This window comes from Vipera berus (genome assembly GCF_964194415.1).
Source record: "Vipera berus genome assembly, chromosome: 4".
Taxonomy (NCBI): Eukaryota; Metazoa; Chordata; class Lepidosauria; order Squamata; family Viperidae; genus Vipera; species Vipera berus.
The window spans coordinates 61,046,299-61,067,260 of NC_138206.1; the positions used below are offsets into that span (position 1 = coordinate 61,046,299).

A 20,962-nucleotide genomic window follows, 5' to 3' on the forward strand; every position below is an offset into this window, starting at 1 on the left:
CCCCCGTCCTTCCCTTTCCCGCTGATTGTGTTAAACTGCCTTGTGTTTCAGTTGGACAGGATGCAGGTTAGTTATTAATGCTCCGGCTGCATGAGTGCTTTGTCAGTGGATCCCTGACGTGGTACAGCGAGCTAACAATTAAAAGTTAAGAAGCTGCCCTCTGCAAATCTTCCTATTGTTGATACCAGGTTTCTCTACTCGATAAACAGGAAAAGGTTAAAAACTTGAGCCTGCCCGCCCACCAATTTATCACTGGTAGGCCAAATGTTTTTTTTCACAATGGTGACTTCCTCTGAAAATCTAAGGCTTGAAAGCCACACTTCCCACCCTCCTTCTGTTTTTTTTTTTTTGGCCAAGAATAAGCTCTCATATGAATGTTGTTCACCATTTGCAAGCAACACAGCAGGAGTGATAGCCTCTGACCGAAAGACTAGACAAGCTTGAAGTGACAGGCGCCGGGAAGTCCTCACTGCTGCTGGTCTTCAAGGAGCAGCCGATTAAGAGTGAGGTGTTTCCTGCTTTCACAGTGGGCTTTGCGCTTGTATTTGTGCATCAAACAGCATCTTGCCTGTAGGTTCAACCTACAAACATTTCTTGGCAAGACAGATAATGTGGCTGATTACTTATGTCTGTTTTCCAGTTGTGTTGATGGAGCTGGGTGGCCGAAAAGTAAGATTTCAAATGTGGAGTTTGCTCGCCAGGGCTCTTCAGTCTGAGTCATATTTGGTGATCTTCTTAACGAGGCATGCTGGTGTTTTGTTTTGTTTTTCTATGTTATTCATTAGCAGTAGGATTTTCTTTGAACAACACTTGAAGAGCATTATACTTGGGAACTTTGAGAAGAAATTAGAGGGCCATCATTAGTTTATCTACTTCAGTATGAACCCTGAAAAGATTTAGGGTGAATAAAAAGAAAAAAGATTGATCATTTAATTCATATGCCAGTCTAGCATTCGGTCCTCCTGTTTGAGAAATAATGTTTCCTGGGTTAATTGAAAATAAATAAATATTACTTGCCATAAAGTTAATGATAGAAACTATTTAAAAACATAAAATGTGGCACTCTTCAAGATTATCTGGTAGGTGTCTTGAAAGATGTAAATGGGGTAATTATTAATTCTGACTGTTACTTGTGCCTGAATCTTTCTTACAGAATAGATTATATCCAACTTAACTGGATGCTATTTATTTAAGAATTTGATCAGAGGACAACTTTTGATCCAGCTAATTTGATCCAAATAATTTTATTTTCCTTACAACACAAATGAATAAAGTACACTAATAGTCTTCTCTTTCCACTTCTAGTTTGTTGTTCAGAAAAGGGATGAGAAACCCACATATTACCAGCAACAGCAGAATTTCAGAGTAATCCTTAGTGACCTGATTGTTAATGAGGTAAGTAGATTTGACCTGTAATAAAACATTGTGCTGCCCTTTGTGATATACTGGAATCACTGTAACATTAAAAAGAGCAATAAGCAGCCTTTTCAATCTACTGGAGCCAAGAGATTCTGATAAATGAATACAGCAATGCTTTAAACGGTTTTGTATTTAAAAAAACTGACAGGCCAAAGTCTTTCAAAAATTTTGATTCCCACTATTAAAAACATTGGGAATGAGATTGTCTCAGGGTCAGAGTGAATGGCTTCCACTGCAAGATGTATGACCAAAGATGCAATAGAATAAGCAGTTTTTACTGGCTGAAATGGACAAGGTCTTCATATGTGTAGGCAAAATAAGGAACATCTGAAACATGGTAGGCCAATGTAAGTTGTACTGAATACAGCTTATAACTACATATAGAGAAAGAATGGCTCCATAGGTGCATCATACAATCTGATCCGCCCTGATTTTTTTTTTAAAGAACCAGTGCCAAAGATTTATTTCCAAGTAAGTACACTACATTTGCTTAGGACTGCAGTCCAGTCACCATTGAGTTCTGACTGATGAAGACTTTGATGAGAATTGGAAGCTTACATCGTCTTTGGAAATATCACTTTCCCTTTTTTTAATCAATAGTCCATGGGTCAAACCAAACAACGCGGTCCATGTTAAGTAAGAAGAAATTGAGGGGGGGCGGTGTCAGATTTCCTAATTGTAAAATCAGGCCAAGAATAAAAAAAGCTGGCCTGGAGACAACGTAGCTTTCATTTAGGAGAGCAAACACGGCGGCGCAACATTAATAACTGGGCCTTGCCTGTCTTTTAATAGCTGTTAACGTCAGTGAAGGCGCGTGAATAAAGGTGTTGAAAAGAAGTGGAGTCTCAAAGGGGGGGGTTCTTTTTCTCATATGCACCCCCGCGCTTTTTTTTCTTCTTCCTACCAGGCAAGGCAACATCTGCTGTATGTTGCATAACGATCTCTCGGTTAGTCGTTTCAATGCAACCTTATTTGCATCAAGGAAGAAAGGCGAATGTTTTTCGGCTCTCCTCGAGAGCCCTCCCCCACCCTGCCTCCGAGCCCTGATTTGCAGCCTCCTCCGGCGGGAGAGCTCTCCCTAATTACAAGATCTTTTCCAACAGGGGGCGTGTAAACCCAGCAGCAGTTTGACTTCAATTCTGCCTTGGCGACATTTAATAGATTCTGGCAGCGTTTTCACTTACAGCCCTTCGTTAGGAGGGGGAATCGGGAATAATTACCCGGCAATAAAATATCTCTCATGCACAGAACCTCGTGGCGCGAGGTCTTCGCTAGGAGGCTATTACTCTTGTCAATATTTTTTAGAGAAATATATTTGATTGTGGTTCCCCTCCCCCCTCCTTCCAGCCCTTTTACACACCTGACAATTAGAAGAACCGGGTGCGCACACACGCGCGCGGGCACTCCTGCTGATTCGCACTGATTTCTGTGGAATGTGTTTACTCTTCCATTTGCATCGGAAGCGGGCGATAAATTTCATGTCCAGTTAAAAGGGGCTTTTACGGAACGGGGAGGAGGAGGAGGAGGGGGATTCTTTTAAATTGTCCTAGGTATTAAAATCGAGCTATGTCTGACTTCCAGAAAAACTGCGGCCATTGGGTGATTTGATTGAAGGACTGTGGCCTTTCGCTCTAGGCTGGGATAATTGGAATAGGAACATTTGGGGACCAGGGTGTTATTTCTTCTATTAGGCCCACAGATTATTGGTAGTTGTGCTCCTGAAAAATCTTCTAATCTAAAGGCATTCAGAGTTTTAGGAAAGCTGCTTTCAGTACTTTCAGCCTTAACCTCAATCTTCCCAGTGACTGGACAGCCTGTCCCCCCCCACACACACACATACACACACATGCCGCAGCAAAAAAATAAACATCCCCTGCCTCCCTCCCCAAATGAAGAATTCTTCCTGAGTTAATGTGTGCATTTCATTTCATGGAGAGACAGGGACGCATGTTAATTGGGGGGGGGGGCAGAGTGCTTATTTGTTTTTAAATGGCTGCCCTGATAGAATGGAAGGAAACCACCCCCACCCCCATTTGTTCTCAAGAAAGGGCTTTTGGCCTTTTTCCTATCTCATAATTCATAAACAGGCGCCTATAAAACAAAAGGTGAGGTGTTTAATTTTGATATGTTGTATGAATGTAGCCAACTGCCTGCTATGTGATGAACCAAAGTTAAGAAAGTGGTGGTTTAGTATATGTTATTGATCCACGCTTAATCTTACAACCTTGAGGTGGAAATTGTAACTTTCCAGTTGGCTTGAAATCTGGCATTTCTTGTCTGTATGATTAATGCATACCTAAAAGTCTGCAAGGAAAATCAGAAACAACTCTCTTTCCCCCCACCTCGTAATGGGTGATCCATTCCAATCCGTTCCTGGGATCTGTATCTCTCTGCTGCCTGTTTTCCCTCCTCTGCTAGAATAATGCTGGTTCTCTTGAGGCCCAATGCAAAACCAGATCAGGTCAGATTGCTCATCAGGATCCAGCTAGCAGCCTGATGAATGTAAAAAGAGAAGCATAGTCCAGCACATGCTGCACCTACCAGATAGGACACATCCAGCATGTGAGCAAATATAAATGTATGCATTCATTCATCACGTTTATAGGAACTGGGATGAGTGGCTCAGGAAACCTGGGCAGCAAAAGAACTGCCTTCCACCCTGAGGTATCTGGGCCCATTTGGGATTGGCTACCATAGTAGTTGCTTCCCCCTTTCCTCTGGTCATGCCTGCTCTTGACCGGGAATCCGATTACCTCACCCTCCTTACATTGACAGGCTGGCAGTCGCTCCAAGCCACTGGCAGACCTTGTTCTGTCAGCAGCAGCCCGCCTCTCGGAAGGCTGCCTGCAAATGCCGAAGGCTGACACTCTTCCTCTCCCCTTCCCACCCAGCCATGAAGTAGATCGATCAAACAAATTATATTCAATAAAAGCTAGCAGGAGGCAGGAAGCTGGATCCAGGCAGAGCAGCAGCAGCAGCAGCTGCCTACACATTTTGGAAAGGCTGCCAGAGGAGTAAATAAGAGGAAAGGAGGTTTCCCACACAGGCAGACTGATTTGTTCCCGACTCCCAAAGAAAGCTGCAGTAATGGAAGTGGCCCCAAAGACTAGCTCTGTGGCTAGAGCAGACATGTCAAACACAAGGCCTGGGGGCCTGATCCGGCCCGCAAAGTGGTTTCATGGAAACAGTGAGGGAACCCCCCCCCCGCTGCCTTGGCCCTGGCCCAGAGACCCTCCTTCTGCCAGAGACCCTCAGATCTGTCCCACTCCTGCCCAGGCCCCCATAGGCACCCTTGATGCGAACAATGTAGAGCTGGCCATGCCCACCCAGTAGGCCATATGCACTCTAGCCACGCCCACCCAGTAGGCCATGCCCACCCTGGCCATACCCACCCGGCCCCCTGAGGGCAACCGCAATGCTGATGCTGCGGCCCTCAATGAAATTGAGTTTGACACCCCTGGGCTAGAGTCAGCCTGCATGCTTTCCTGAGCTAAGTGGGATGAGCTCAATTGGATGCCAGTGGTCTCACATGACCATAAGGCACCATAAAGCACATTTATTTGGAAAAAAATATTCTTTCTGGACTTGAAGAAGTTAAAATCTTCTAAGACGCTGCAGATAAGTTAAATTTTATGACCACTCTTTTCCTCAGATTTAGCACCTAGTCAAGCATGGTTGATTGAAAAAAAGAATCAAACTTGGGAGGTACTTGGATAGGAGATCCTTAAGAACGTCAACTATGGACTGGACTAGACCCACACACACACACACACCAAAGAAGGCTATGACAGACCTTTCATATTGTTGCCAAAAAAAAAATTACAGAACTATGACCTTGTAGTCAAGCTCAAGTGGAGGAGCCTTTACATTTGTGCTGTTTCCCATTCAGAAAAGCCTTCAGGTTCCTACTGCACTGGATTATTAGAGGTTGTATTTATGTAAATACTGGGTACTTGTAACATGAAAACAAATTCCTTGTCCTGCCGGAATGGAATAATGTGAGTCACAGAAGGAAATGTTATGGAAAATCATAAGATATGCTAGTCAGATCCTTGAACAGGAATCTGCTTAGTCCCTCAGGGAGTCGATCTTTTCACAACCTTTGTTGCAGAAAAGCAGCCTCAGAACAGACATTCCCCTTCAGTATTAAGCCTTCTGATTTTACCTTAAGCCCTGTCCTCATTTGCACCAAAGCCCTGACATCTTTCTTGCCTTGACCCCAGAACCTCACCCTTAGCTTCTCCCAAGCCCCTGAACAAAGCAGCCTTAAGTCATTATTAGCAACACAAGTATGAAAGTAGAATCCCTCCCTTATTCTGAAAAGACAGTCTTAAAGTATCTGAAGCCTCAGATACTTGAATCTGCATCAATACCTATTACTTCAGAGTAGGTTATTAGTAGGTGTAAGCAAAGGTGTGTTTTGCTCTGCATTTTCTTTTCTTTCATTCTTTCTCCCCACCACACCCCTCTCCCCCCTTCCCCCCCCTACCGTCCCCCACAATTCTGAAAACAACTCTCCAGGCTTTCAACAAACTTGAGAACAGCAAAATGTACTTTATTTATTTCATGGTGTATGGTGTGGGAGGAGAGGAAATGATGCTAATCCACCTCAATGGTATTCACAAATGAATCTTTAATTGGAGGCTAGGGTTAAAATGCAGACAGATCTGCCTTTCCTCACCGCTTCCACTGGCATTTCCTAACTGGTTAATGATAGAAGGATTTGCTTCCATTCTCTTTGAGGTTATTTTCCCTAGTGTGTTCCCATGCACTTTTTTTTAATGTCTCAGGATTTTAACTTGGGAAATATCCAATGGCATGTGGAAAGAGGAGTAGGCTCACCAACTTAAGAGAATTCCAGATAAAGCCTCAAAGTCAGAGTTACCCCATTGGTTCTGCAGTGTCCTCCTTAGTGGGTGTTCTCCCACTGGGTGGTGATAGGTTGAAAGAAGAAAACAACATAGCCAAAAGAGAAAAACAGCTATCTTGCTTATAACCACTGGCATATTCTCCATCTAGGACAAGATCATTTTGGCTTCATCTTAGGATAGATACTCTAGAGGCAGCACAGACTTTCATAATGGAAAGGGCAACTGTTATGTTACCATTGTTCTGTGCTGATTCAAGTAACAGTAGGAAGCACCTTAATCCAATACTGTGGAAAGTCTTTCTTCCTCCTTTTCTTGTTTTTCCCCTCTTTTAGAATGTTCTTTAGTGACTCTGGATTAAGTGGACTTTTCTGCAATGCTTGGGCTACAAACACACAGATGCAAAGTAAAGCCGTAACAAAGAGTGTAGGATCACATTGTTTCTGGAGCATAACAGTGTCCGCTAATCTCCCATCCTGTTCTTTTCCCCCACTCATTTAAAACAATCTGCCTACTCAGTGTCTGTCTTACATGTAATGTAAATGAGAGTGCATCCTTCACATTACAAGGATTATTTAAAATGAAGTTTAACTTCCTGAATCTCTTGAATAAGCTGGGTGTTTCTGGAATGGCAAAATTGACCTGTTATTGAAGAGAATATATGTAACTTCATAACAATCAAATAAAATAGTAACCTGAGAGCTCAAAAAATAAAAAATCTATTTAACCTTTTTTTAAAAAAATTCTTGTGAGTTTATAGTGGCTGCCATTTCTTGTGGATATATTTGGAAAGTATTGCTGAGATAAGGAACACTGGAAAAGCTTCCAAACTGATCTTGCCTCTATCCTAGTGCTTTGTCTTTATTCATAAAATGCAGGTATTAGTCAATTAGACTCAAGCATAAAAAATGCAGAAATGAAAGGTGGACATTCTGTGGTTCACAAAGATTGGGGGGTCTGCATAAATCATCTTAATTAGTCATGCTGTTTAACGCTGCTAGAAGCTGGAATTCAACATGTTCTGGAGGGCACAGGTTACCCCTCCCTGATTTGAATTAGGCTTCATCAACTGGTGTCTCCAGAAATCTTAGCCAAACTCTGGTTATCTGCATTTGCCATTCTGCTAGAGGATTGTGGAAGTTGAAACCTATTACATCTAGAGTCATAAATATATATTACAAAGTTTGAAAGAATAGAATTGACAAAGCTTGTTATACATGGACTTTAAGTAGGGGGGGTAGAGAAACAGCATTTTTCTAACCTGAATATTAATGAATAACTGCCTAGAAAATGTTTAAGTATTAGTCTAGTTTTACCAGCAACATGTTGCTCAACATCTTACTTGCAGGATTAAATCCAGCTTCTCAATGAGTTAAATAAGAGTTGTGTGCATATGCATAACTCACACTAAAGTTCATGTGTATGTTCAGAACTGTGGCTTTAAACAATAACACCCTAATCACAGAAGAGTAGTTGTTTCCCTTAAACATTTGTGCCAACTTCTTGTAATGAGGTACACACACACACACACACACACACAGGCTTTTTGAAACAAACATGAAAGACCAAATACCTTCCTTACATCTCAGCTACAGATATGAATATTTCTCAGTGCAGATAAGACACCTTTGTCACTCCTGTGCCATAGTTATGGTGCTTAAATAGCTATTAGGCAATCTCTTTATTCAACATATATTGACGGTGAGACCTGAGGATTGTAATATACCTGAGCCATACCGATTGGGGTATATCCTTACCAGGTATGTATATATATATATACATATATATAAAAAGCATGACCCTCTCCTGGGCTGTGGTGGTAGAACCATCCTTTCTTGAACTATAGATTCCTCATATACTTATTTTTATTTTTATTTTTATTCCATTTATATCCCGCCCTTCTCCGAAGACTCAGGGCGGCTTATGTATTTATTGCTCAAAGCAGTGAGCCTACCTAATACACCTCCCTCCTCCTATTTTCCTCACATCAACTCTGTGAGGTGGGTTAAACTGTGAGAGAGTGACTTGTCCAAAATCACCCAGCCAGCTTTCATGCCAAAGGCAGGATTAGAACTCTGTCTCCTGGTTTCTAGCCTGGTGGCTTAACCACTGACTAGACCAAACTGGCTTTCATGCCAAGTACAAGAATCCCAGTTGGTCAGATGTGAGCTTCCTATGGTAATAAATAATGTAGTCTGCTTTTTCTTTCAGGCCAGTGGATAATAAGGAATGCATTGGAAATCAAGATGCAAAACACAGAAGCACGTACTGAAAGATTCACGCGGGGGTCTGGGAGGCTGCATATGAAATGTTTGTGCCTGCCTAAAGAGGAGGAGTATACAGTGTGATCGATATATTTGAGTTGGATGTTTAGCATTGAAGCCAGCCTCTGAAAGTCTAATTAATAGGAGGGTCCAGAGTGACAAGAGACTTTGCCTTGGGGACACAACAGAATACAGGCTCCTGAAATTGACTAGCTCTGTCTGGAAAGAAACGGGGAAGACTCCCTTTTTTATTCCCCTTAAAGGGCTGTGGAGCTGATTCACAGGTCCTACAGAAATTGTGCTGGATATCTCCTCATCACATCTTCTTTCCAAGGATTTCGAATAATGCAGCAAGATCTCTCAGATAGCTTCCAGGATCTGTGGCCTTGCTGTTAACAAATGCTTCAATTTGGGGTGGAGGCTGTCAATTACCTGCTGTGCTGTGAGTCAGCCCCCCTCCCCCACTGGACTGGAAAAAGAGCTGTGGACTGTTAACCTCCCCAGCCTGGCAGAGCCTCTTTCACTTCCCCCTTCTGTCTTATGACATATTCTCTCCCCACCGGCCACAAAGCCCAAGCGAGCCACCCCTGCCTCTCCCACACCAAGCGGGTGTCCTTGCATAGGATTAGTCAGCTCCTTTATCTTGTGAATTATCGCTATGTATATATCTACATTTGAACCATTGCGATAGGTCACCTTTTGCTAGGAATGGGGGGGGGCTGTCTTCCTTCCACCTTCAATCTGGCTTCTTTCCCTGTCTTTTATAACCAGAGTGGGAGGGCGTTCTTAAAAAAAAAGATAAAAAGATAAACCTCAAAGCCCCTCAGTCTGAAGCAGTTAAGTGTTAGTCTGTTGGTTCCTCTACAAATATTCAAGCCTTAAATGCAGAAAAGCAAATGGTAGGTTTGCCAAGGGCTTGATTTTTCCCCCCTTCTTTGTAAACAACCGGCCTATGCCATTTAAATATGTCATTCAGTCTCCAGAGTCAAAGCAGCTCTAGGATGAATGAAGAAATACCACCAAGCTCATTTTCTTGCAAATTAAGTCTGAATATTCCAAAATAAAGCAATTTATCTGTAATTTACCTGGAAACAAAATCTATTAATCTCCTTGGGAATGAACTTTCTGAAATGTCACAATCAATACAAGAATTTTAAAGCAGACCCCTCTTATGGGCGTGGGATCAAACTCCCTGTCATTCGAAAGGCACTAAGTTTAGAGGGGGGGGAAATAGATGACAGCGGAGAGCCGTTTCTTTAGTTATGCCTAGCTGCCTTCCGTATCTAGCGACAGAAATGCGAAGGCCCTCCTGTTTGTTCCTTCGCTCTAGGTGGAATTTTATTGCCAACTTCTCTCCAGCAAGGCGCCTGCTACCCGGGACCCATTTGGCGGGAGGCGTGGAGATGCGCTCGGCACGGCCGCCGGCCTTTCATCTCTTTCGACGACGAGGTTTTGGAGATCTAACCGGATGGGTAGCCCCTCCGCGACTCCTCTTCACCCATCGCTTCGCCCTGCCTCCCCCATCGACCACCCCGATGCTTCTCTGACGGCGAACGCCACGTAGGCGGCAGCCTATAAATAATTTCCATTATGTTCAGCTGACAGCGCGAGACGATTAATTTTAATAGCTGTATATTTGCCTGGCTCGCCTAATGCCCGGTAATGAGATGAGAAGCCACCCAACCCCAGATGGCTCCCTCTTTCGAAGGGAAGACGGAGGGGGAGAGAGAGAGGGAGAGGGAGAGGGAGAGGGAGAGAGAGAGAGAGAGAGAGAGAGCGAGCGAGAGAGCGAGAGAGAGAGAGAGAGGGAGGGAGGGAGGGAGAGAGGGAGGAAAGGACAAACTGGCCAGGCTCCCGCGGGCACCGGCTCTCCTTAGCCGGAGCAACTCGGCCGCAGCGTCACGGGCCTCTGACTCGCCCCCCTTCCCCTCCCCGTGCCTTTCTTTCTCGGTGTCCGGCCCATTTCCTGCCCTCGGCGTGGGAGGTCTCGGCGGCCAGTGAGCCCGGCTCCTTCCCTTGAAACCTTGGAAGAAATGGTGGCTGGCTGCGCGCTCGCGTTTTCCTGCTTGGGAGCGACTGAACTTTTGGCGCTGCGGCCGGCTGGCCTCCGAACCCCCCCCCCCCACACACACACACACCCTCACCCACCCCGAGCCTCGTCCTCCTTAAAGGGAGCGGGGGGAGGGGATCGCGGATCCCAGCCCGTCCGCTTAATCCTAAATCGCCGCCCGACCTCCGGGGCTGAGAGGCCAGAGGTTTCGCCTCCTCGAGCGCGCGGCTCCGCCTGAGGTGGCGGGAAGCCCGCGCAAAAGGAGCGGGCGCTTCTTTCCGAGCGTTCGAAAGGTGGGCGGGGGGGGTTGGGGGGGCGGCGCGCGCTCGCGCCTGCGGGCGGGTGCACGCGCTTCGGTGCGGGAGCTGAGAGTAAACACGCCGCGGCCGCTCCTCGGGCGGCTGAGAGAGAGAGAGAGAGAGAGACAGAGAGAGAGACAGAGGGGGGGGGAGGGAAGGGTTCCTCGCCGGCTCTCTCGCTCCTGCGATTGACAAAAGCCGAACTGAAGAGGGAAGCTCGCTGGAGCAGCGCGGCGGGAAGGAGGGTTGATGGGGGAGGGGATAGCGAAGGCAGGGATTGGAAACGCCGCGGAGGGGGGGGACTTCTCGCTCCTCCGGGGGTGGGGGCGGGCTTCCTGACCTCCAGCCCCGAACAGGCTGTGCCTGGCTTTGCTTCCTTCAGCCAGGTGGGCTGGTTCTACGGCGGCGAGAAGAGAGCACCTGTGTCTTTCCCTCTGCCCACCTCCCGTCTACCTCCCCCCCCCCACACACAACCCCCCCTCCCCTCACTCTCTGAACTACACAATGCTAATTGCCACAGGTAATTGCGTTTCTCTTGAAGGTCATTTGAAGTCCCGGGCTGCGCGTCTGCTCAATTCTTCTTTCCTTTCCCTTTTATCCTGGCGAAAGGCCTCAGTGGGCGCTTTCGCGTACTCCCTCCCCCCCCCCACACACACACACCCGGGCTCTTGTGGCTGTGTTTTAAATATAAATGGGCGGCGGGGGTGGAGGGGGGGGTCTCCCTCGATTAGGCTGCGGTCGACGCAGAAGGGCCGTAGCTTCTCTCTCTCTCTCTCTTTTTTTTTCTTCCCCCTCCTCTGCCAACGTCGAGGTAGACGCGAAGGGAAAACGGAATAAATAAAATCTCCGACCGGCGGATTCTGCCTTAGTTCTCAGAAGCTGAGGACGAGGAGGAGGGAAAAAGAGTAAAAGGGAAAGGCGAAGGCACACAGAGTTTGAGGAGGAGCGGGTGGGTTTTGTTGTTGTTTTGTTTTATTGCCAGAAAATAAAAAACAAGTAGACTACAGACACGCGCCCCCCCCCCACTCTAAAAGGCTGGCTGAGGGAGCCTGCCCGGAGCCTCAGACGAGCACAAGCACGGAGCAGCTCAGGGGAGAACTGCGAGGAGACGAGACGGGTCTAGAGTCTGACATCTGCAAGTACTAGAGCTTTTCCCTGGCACGGCCTAGAATTAAAACAACTCCCTGAAGCAGGAAGGGAAAGTGCAGTGAAGAATGGGCCTCTCTCTCTTTTCAGGCTTTTATGTGAAGTTGGAGAAAGGTGCCCCCAATGTGTCAGAAAGGTGAAGAGAAGTTTAAAGGACCAAGCTGGTTTGCCACTGAGTCTTTCCCAGGACCATTCAAGCTTTCCTTAGGCGTACAGTGCTTTTTTTGTAAAAGAAAAAGGTGCCGGAACTCACAACATGTCATACAACCTGCCTTGCATACCCTAAAAGGTTCCATCCAAAAAAAAAAAAAAGGTGCTGGAACTCCATTCTGAGCGTTCTATGACAAAAAAAGCCCAGGGCTTAGGACTCCTGGTTTGCATGAGGCACTGCAAGCAAGTGTGTCCAGAGCTTCTGAAACCCAGATACTATTAAAAGTAGAATGGAAAATAAGCTCGGCTGCATTATATGGAGGCTCTCAGTCATCCAGCTCATGGCTGTCCCAAAGGTGCCTTTTAAGGAGAAAAAAAGGCAACTGTACTTACTGATTTTCCTTTAAAATATTTCACTTTTTATCAAGAAGCTTCTTCAGTTCTCAGTCACGTGCTTTTGAAACCTGAAGATGTAGAAACATTTTAAATGGCATTCTTGTTTTCTCCACGCAAACCTGGACAAGATTGATTTAGCTAGCTAGTTATCCATTGCTAGTTATAGGAAGCAGTCTAAAATAACAATTGCTTTGGTAGATCTCTCTGCAAACTAAAATACTTTTCTTAGTGTATGAAATCTAAAGGCTTCATGACATTCTTGAGATTAGTGCAATAGCAATTCTACTCATCAGCCTTGTGCCTTGAAAAATACAAGAGTCTGTCTGATCAAAACATTTAAATTTACATTCACAGTCAATACTACACTCACAAAAACTCCCAGATCATCTGCAACACCCCCACCCCATGTCACTACAATCTATTAGATTCTAGAAACAGAATACATTACACTGAATAATCAGTGGGACTTTATTTTGAACAAGCACCTAATTGTTTGAAATGATCGCTTATTTTAACTGAAGAATTAAGCCGATGCTTAATTTTATCTGAAATTAATGAAACTTATTATTTCACTTACAGCACTCAGCATTTAATTTCTAAGCAATTACTATCTGTAGTTGGACCTGAAAACTTACCTATAAGTTCAGGTGACAGAACAGTTTTATAAACTATTGATATTTCATTTTCACTTTGGTTCTTAGGTATGGTTACCAGATTTAAACAGGAAAAAAACAATCAGGACGCCATTATCTGGCATATGAACATTTTAACTCTTTGCTGCCATTTCATGATCATGTGGATTTCTTCAGCCTAGACCTGATAGTCCTGCTTGAGAACCTGTTTCCAATTCTTTGCTACTTCCAGATGTCTGACTTCGATTCCCCATTATAGTTATCTCAGACAAGATGGCAGAGGGATTCTGTGAGTGGTAGTCCAGACACCTAGAAATTGCCCAGGTTGAGAAACACAGCCTTAGGAAAAAGGGAAGATAAATGTCCTTCGACACCAGATCAATCACTGACCTACCAGGTTTTCTTGGCAACAATACATAAGGAGTTTGCTATTTTTTTCTTTGATATATTAAGTGTGACTTATGCTGTAGGACTTAAGCTCCTATAGCTCTGGAGTTTCCTGGTGAAATCCCATCCGAGTAATAATCAAGCCTAACCTTATGTAGCTTTAGAGCCCAGAAAGTTCAGCTCATTGCTGTCACACTCTGAGGCTGTTTAAAAACTCAGGATAAATACATCAGGGAAGAAAGAAAGGTGGAATGGAATGAATGAATGTATGCACAAGTCTGCTGGAGGGTAAAAAAAAAGTGACAGAGGTAACTCTGTCCCACATTTAAAGATTTAACCCTGTCATGGTTAGAATGAATATTCCTTAGAACATATCTTCTTCCCTTCTTAAAATCCAAGAATATAAGCAAGTCAGTGGGGCTTTCTCATACTTTTTAGGGTCTTCATTTGCACATTTCTATTTCATCTCAAATATGCATGCATGCAAGTTTGACAGTACAAACTTCTACGCTTGGCTTTACATTCAATTAAACATGCACAAGATAGCAGTATAAAATTTCTACCAGCCTCTTTTATTTCCTAAATTCACAAGAGTGCTTCCTTTTTATTTATTATCAGCTATTTCAAAGTTTAGGGTAATGGGAAAGGGCCACTTTCTCATAGAGCGTCACATTCTGCAATTGACTGGTTCAACAATCTCAAAACAAAGGATGAAACTGACAATAGAGCTGACAATTGGATAAAGAATAGTGGGAGGAAAGAGGCGCTCTTAAGCAGGAAGTGGATTAAAGATGCAGTTCTGAGCTGCAATTGATCTACAACAATACAGTAATGAACTCCTAGCATATATATCATCTGCAGACTGAATATGGAAACTAATGTAACACTGCCATATTACAGTTCCCCACCTAACACCTCTTCTGGGTAGAGGAGTGAGTATTACACATTCAAATGAACAAAACTGTAGCATTTTCTGATTCTTCAACTCTAAATATAATTAACCATCCATTCTAGTTAACAAAGGGGTCTTTTTTCCTTTTTCCTTTTTTTCTAGAACAGTCTTCATTCATTGACATTTCTTTGTTGATTTCTCTACAAAACTAGCTTATCATAGCTTTTTTTTTTTTGACAAGGTAGACTAGCCATCTGGACCCATTCAGACTGCAAAATAACAATAGCTTTTCGGAAGAACCTAATGCTTAACAGGACAATCTGAGAATATCAGATTAGAAAATATTTATTATTATTCAGAGTACTATAGAGTAAGAAATCTGGGGAATTAGATCATGAGCTTCATCTGGGACAGGAAGGTTCAATCCGGGTCTGATGGGGTTAAGCAGAGATAAACTGGGGTTGACCTTGGTCTTATGTACAAGACTGGGAGTAAAAGAGTACCGTTCCCTTTTTGATTTTACATTTATTTTTCTCCATACCAAAGATATTAATCCATAAATTAATTCAGCTAAATTAGTTTGTGATTCATTGCCTGGGATTATTTTCAAACCAAGTAAAGAAGGGATTTTATACCAATATACTATTATTTGGCTACTTCTCATTAAAAATTATTTAATTCAAGATCAGCCAGACATACTGAGCTACTTCTAAACATGCCTTCATTCACAAAAATACTTTCCATTACCAATGAACATGTCTGCACCTCTCTGTCTTTGGTATTCAAATTGTTGCCATTGCCATTCAGATCAGTTTATTGACTATAGTGATGAATTCTGACCAGCCCCTCGACAGAGGCCCCAGATTAGTAGAGTTGCTTTTGGTCCACATTTTGTACCAGCTTATAGAAGTCTCTGCAGGTTGCTGCCTGTTTTCCTCTTCTCAAGATTCAATCACATGGGAGGTAGGATGTACCTTAGTTTTGTGTTTATACCAGAAACAGACCACTTTCTTGCCTATTCTATTCAGTTATCCTTTGTATTATATTATTACTATTCTTACTATTATATGATGTACGGTTGATGGGTGGCATATTATGCAGGGGATTTTATGCTTCTTTAGCTGAAGCTAAACAATTAGTAATAGAAGCAAACCTGGGACAAATGGGATTCCAAACCAATGGAAGGAAATCACAAGAGTGTTCCAGAATCTTTACTTCTTTATATTCAGGAAATCAACATCACTTCCTGGGTTAAAGTACTGATAGACACCTAAGCTTCATTCCGATCATAATTCTGAAATGAAAATATTGAGAATTGAATTTCCTTTCAGTAGGGCTACAACATGAACTAAAGGAACCTCGAAAGCAAAATTTGTAACTCTGGTATGCACATTGCTAGTTTTGGAAAGTTAGTGTGGTACTGAAAAAGTACTACTGGATTGAGTTTTCCTTCAGAGTTACTTTTCACTTATTCAATGCGGTATCAATTATCTAAGTCAATCTATCTATCTTCTGATAATGAGGAATAGAAATAATTCCAATCAAATTATTAGAATATAAGGATAATTTCATACACGCACGGCACGTGATTCTAACTTAACAACAACATCAAAAATTATTTGTCTGTGAAGAAGGAGAGACAAGATCTGCCAAGACATTTCATGTACAGATTTGATGGTCTGTAATTTGGCTTGTGAAAGGCACCCCAGTCTCCCAATACTCAGTCTCATTCCATAGGTATCCCCCCATACTCACACAGATGTTTCAGTGATTTTGGATTCTGCTTTTAGCAGCGTGGCATCTTACTCCCATAGGAAAGGCTTCATATAAGGATATCAGTCTTTGACCCAGTTGATGGCTTTCAAACAAGCTTGCCTTCTCTTTGGGACAGTAGGGATTACATATTCCCAGGATGCATTTAGCTCCTTCTACCAGCAGGTCAGAGGTCAGAGTGCTCTAGAATTGAGGAAAGATGGTTGGCCTCCTCTTCTTTACTCCTAATCAACTTGGTCTGTATTTTGCTTTAAGACTGTTACCCTTGCCTCAATGTCTTATTTCCTGCCATAGCATATTACTCCTAGAAAGTCTCCTTCACTGATGCTACAGCAATAAAAGGCAATGTAAGATTCCTTAAGGGAAGGATCAAAGAGGAGGTGAGGGTAGGCTAGTTTACTTCCACCTTCTCAAATAAATAAAACTGGGAAGAGCTTCTAAGAAAAGAAGCTATTGCTCAGAGTAGACCCATCACCTGGAAAAAAAAGCCTAAGCAAATAAACAAAAAGGAACTATTACAACACCTCCACTGAAGCAGTTTTTCAGAGGAAAATCCTGCATGGAAATGGAAATTGTGCTGAATTAATCATAAACCCCAGAGTAGTAATTAGGGCAGTCGACGGGGAAAGGCCAGGGAACATTTTGCAGGAGATGCACCCATGAGATTGCCTAAGCAAGAAAGGAGAGGGAGTAGGCTGAAGTGAAACAAGCCAGAGTCACCACTACTCATACCGCCAGCCATCCTCCCAGTTTGTCATGGGTCAGAGAACAGACTGCCTTTTAAAATAATAATAATAATACAGAAACCTTTTCGCAGAGATTCCAAGAAGAGCTGAGCTTTTTAATGTATGGGCTGCAGGGTGGGGGCTAGAGATGACTTTGTAAGAGGTGGATCCTTCCGGAAAACTACTACCCTTCCACCCAAATGAGCCATTTGTGTCCTTCGGGAAGTCTTCTGACGCCTTCCTTTTACTTGGACGTCCGCCCGTTCCCTCGAAACCACCCCCACCCACCCACCCCTCCACGTCCAGATTGTGACCCTGCAGAGCTCTGCCTGCTCGGGGTGTCAGCCAGAGCGCTCCGTGAAAAGGCTGGCCCTCTGCCGCCTGCAGCTTCCCTTACAAAGAAGGGAGCGGGGGTGGGGGGAGCCTGAGAAACGCGCTTCTGCCGGGCGAAAGGCAGCAGCAGCAGCCCGAGGGAGGCTGGGCGACAGCGAGCATCCTAAGGTGGTGGTGGTGGTGGTGCGGGGAGAAACCTCTCGCTTTGCTTCTATCGGTGCTTGAGGGTTTACAGCACCAAGCCGCATCAACTAGGCAGCGGCAGACAAGACGGTCTCGGTCCCAGGGGGGAAAGAGCTGGTGGCCCTGCACGGGCATTAAGATCTTGAACGGGAGACCTTCCCCTTCTTCCCGCTCCGGGGAAGAGCTCAGCCCGGCCCAGCGCGCTGCCGCTCCGTTCCTGCTCCCACAGCCCTCCTCTGGTTACCCTGAGGCACCCGAGCGCGGCTCCGCATTTCAGCGCACTCGAGCGTTGCTGGAGAGGGAGCGTCTGCCCGGGAGGATAACCCAGGCTTAACGCGGCCCTTATTCGCCGAGGCAGGCAGTTCTTGGCCAGATGCCAGAAGCTTCCTCCTTCTCCCCCGCCGCGCCCTGAAGTGCCCTAAAAGTGCAGTGAAACTCGGGGAATTTAGATCCGGATGTGGCAGGAGCGATCCAGTTAAGCCTGCCTTTTCTGAAGGGAGCAGTCCACGACGACTATCCTAGCTCCTCGTTCAAGGCACTCGGCGGTACTATATAAGAGCTCGAGGGAGCAACTTGGTGACATTTAGGGTTTTGCCACGCGTGTGTGTGTGTGTGTGTGTGTGTGTGTGTGTGTGTGATGAAGTCTTCTCAGAGCCCGGCCTATTTCTCTTTTACTCCAAAGAAAGCCAGATCCCGCGGAGTTTCAGCGAGGCTTCTGCTTCAGCCAAAGCTCGATCTACAATCTGAAAATACGAATGCATGTACGAAAGTACCAGGGCTCGAAAAAGGAACTTGGCTAGGCATGTTCAGGGGAATGGTGGAATAGGTCTGAATTAAAATCGGTCTAACTTACGAGTAGAGATGATTAGCAACTAGGGTTGGTTTCCCCTGTGTCCAGGGGGCAAGGCTCTAACATGGGCAGCTCCTGTATTTTTGCCAGCTCGCTCTCTAGGCGGGCCGGTCGTGGGCCTGGCACTGTACTTATGGAGGCAGCAGACGAGACCACAAGAACATGGTTGATTCTCGCTGTGCGTCCCGGCCTTGGCTGGGACCCAGAACCCTAGCTAACTCGCCAGCTCTGGATGCCAGCCAAAGCAGCCAGCTGAGAGGTACCGCCGCAGCTTTCCTACTGGTGCGTGCTTTGCCGTGGCTGCCGCTGCTTTCCGCTCCTTCTCTCGTTCCCCGGCAGTGCAGAAGCGCCTCCGCTCCGAGCCCCCTCGCTTCGCAGGGGATGATGGATCGTGCCTGGCGGGGGTGATTTGGTGTTGATCGCACATTATCGCTGGCAGGTTGGACTGGTTGCTGATGGACTGCTTCCACCAGCGGCGCCTGCCCCCGCAGCCCTAAAGAGAAGGTGTGGTGTAGAGAAAGCTGCTCGCGCCGTTGTTCTGTTTTAGCTCTTTCTCTTTCTAGAGCAGAGACGGCCACCGCGTTCGCTCCCTACTCAAGAGAAAGTTGCCTTTGGGGCTGCCAGCGGTCGGGATCTGCAGATGCTCCCGTGTGTGTCGCTTTCTGTTTCCACCGTCGCCGATCTTGGGAGCCTGAGCTCCAAAAGAGAACCTCGATACTGTCTATTCCACGTGACTCCAACGCCTTCCTAGGAGCAAAACGTTCGACACACCGGAGATTCAGCGGGTAGCCCCGGTTCGGTCGACTTGTCCCCTCCGCCTAGAAATGCTGGATTTCTTCATCCGGCATCAAGAAACTCTCGGCGTCCCGCGTTGGAAGCGTCTGCTGCCGGCGCTGTGGAAATTCCCACTGCCACCTCGTTCTCCCAGATCCCTGGTAGGATTTTACTGTCCTCGCTGGTGTCACTGCAAATGAGCAGGATTAGGAACTGGCAGCCTGCCACCTCTGCTGCCTGCTAGACGGAAAGCCCAGTCTTGCCAATGGCACGTTTCTAGTCAGAGTGGAAAATAAACAGTCCAAACATATCCAAGCCCCAGCGCAATGTTTATTGTGATCGAAGGCTCCCTGGCAGGGATCCCTCCTGCCAGATGCTCCCAACACATTGGAAGGAAGATTAGCCGCTGCCTTCCCGTATCAGGTTAAGCCACCCTGCGCTGGTTTGTGTGAGTGGGATTCAGAAACAGGCCGGTTTCTGTGGAGTGAAAACCAAGGCATATGACTCATCCCGGAGAAACAATTGGGTTTTGGTCAAGTATCCGAAGTTGAACAAATTATGGCTCAGCACAAGATGTGAATTTTTTTTAAAAAACGGCCCTTCCCTTACTTCCGGTATAAACAAGCTACTGAATGCCATGGCAATCCCTTTCTTCCACTTTAGTCACAGGATAGCGGCCTTATTTCTAGTTTGTGCTTTAAATAATATCAGCTCCGGCCTTTTTAAAAATAGCTGGTTTTTTTCTGCTCAATCTGAGGATTGGTATAAGCCTATAAATTTTCTTCCCCTTTCTCCCACCCATTCTGGGCAGGCCTACTAGATCTGTACTGTACAGATCTGAACAGTGGCAAAGAGAGATTAAATTTCAATTTCTTTGCGGCCACCCAGTAATCGTGGTCCGGAGTTTTAGATCTTAGAACTGGAAACTTTATTGTGACTGGCCACACTTCATGAAGTAATAATGGTCGAGTGTCTCTGTGTTGTGAGGAGAGGCAGAACATCAGCAAATCACCCCCTTAAAATATCCCCCCCCACAAGACCAGGAGAACAGAACAGTTTACTAGCTAGGATCGCAATGGATCAGAACAATCTACCCCAGTGCTGGCAAGATGTTAAGCAGGAATCTTTAGGGCCAAGTTACCAGGAAGACCTCTGCTTCCCCGGTCTTTGCTGTCTCACGAAGGCAGCACGGACTCCCAACGACCACTGCTTCTACTTACTCCTCTGCCAAATCAAATGTCGGTCTCCTGAGATGCCTGTAGTTAGTTAGTCGTGTCCGACCCATCGCGACCCTATGGACAATGTTCCTCCAGGCCTTCCTGTCCTCTATCATCTTCTGGAGTCCATTTAAGCTCACGCCTACTGCTTCAGTGACTCCATCCAGCCACCTCATTCTCTGTCGTCCCCTTCTTCTCTTGCCCTCAATCTTTCCCAGCATTAGGCTCTTCTCCAGTGAGTCCTTCCTTCTCATTAGGTGGCCAAAGTATTTGAGTTTTAGCTTCAGGATCTGGCCTTCTAAAGAGCAGTCAGGGTTGATCTCCCTGAGATGCCTAGGCTGCGAGAATTGGTTCGATATACTGGGGGGGGGGGGGGGAAGAGCGCTTCGAATATTTTCAAAGTTCCACTTAGGTAACCCTCTCCCCAAGACCCCGCCACCCCACCCCCCCACCCCCCTCGGATTTCAGCCTCCCCGGTTTGTGGTGAAGCCGACGGGGTAGGTATGGCAATCGCCTGGAGCGTAGCGAAAGAGCAGCACGCGCTCCGAAGAGGAACGTTTCGATTTCTCAGTCCTCCCGGGGTCCCTTTTCCCAACCCTTGGAG

General features: G+C 45.6%; 1 long non-coding RNA gene across 1 annotated transcript; it reads left to right on the top strand.

The window, feature by feature from the left end:
• Positions 1-519: 519 nt before the first annotated feature.
• On the top strand, positions 520-9,753 carry LOC308667171. The gene is made up of 3 exons (XR_014026243.1): positions 520-743; positions 1,306-1,395; positions 8,499-9,753. It is a non-coding gene; the product is annotated as an uncharacterized lncRNA (long non-coding RNA).
• Positions 9,754-20,962: the final 11,209 nt, after the last annotated feature.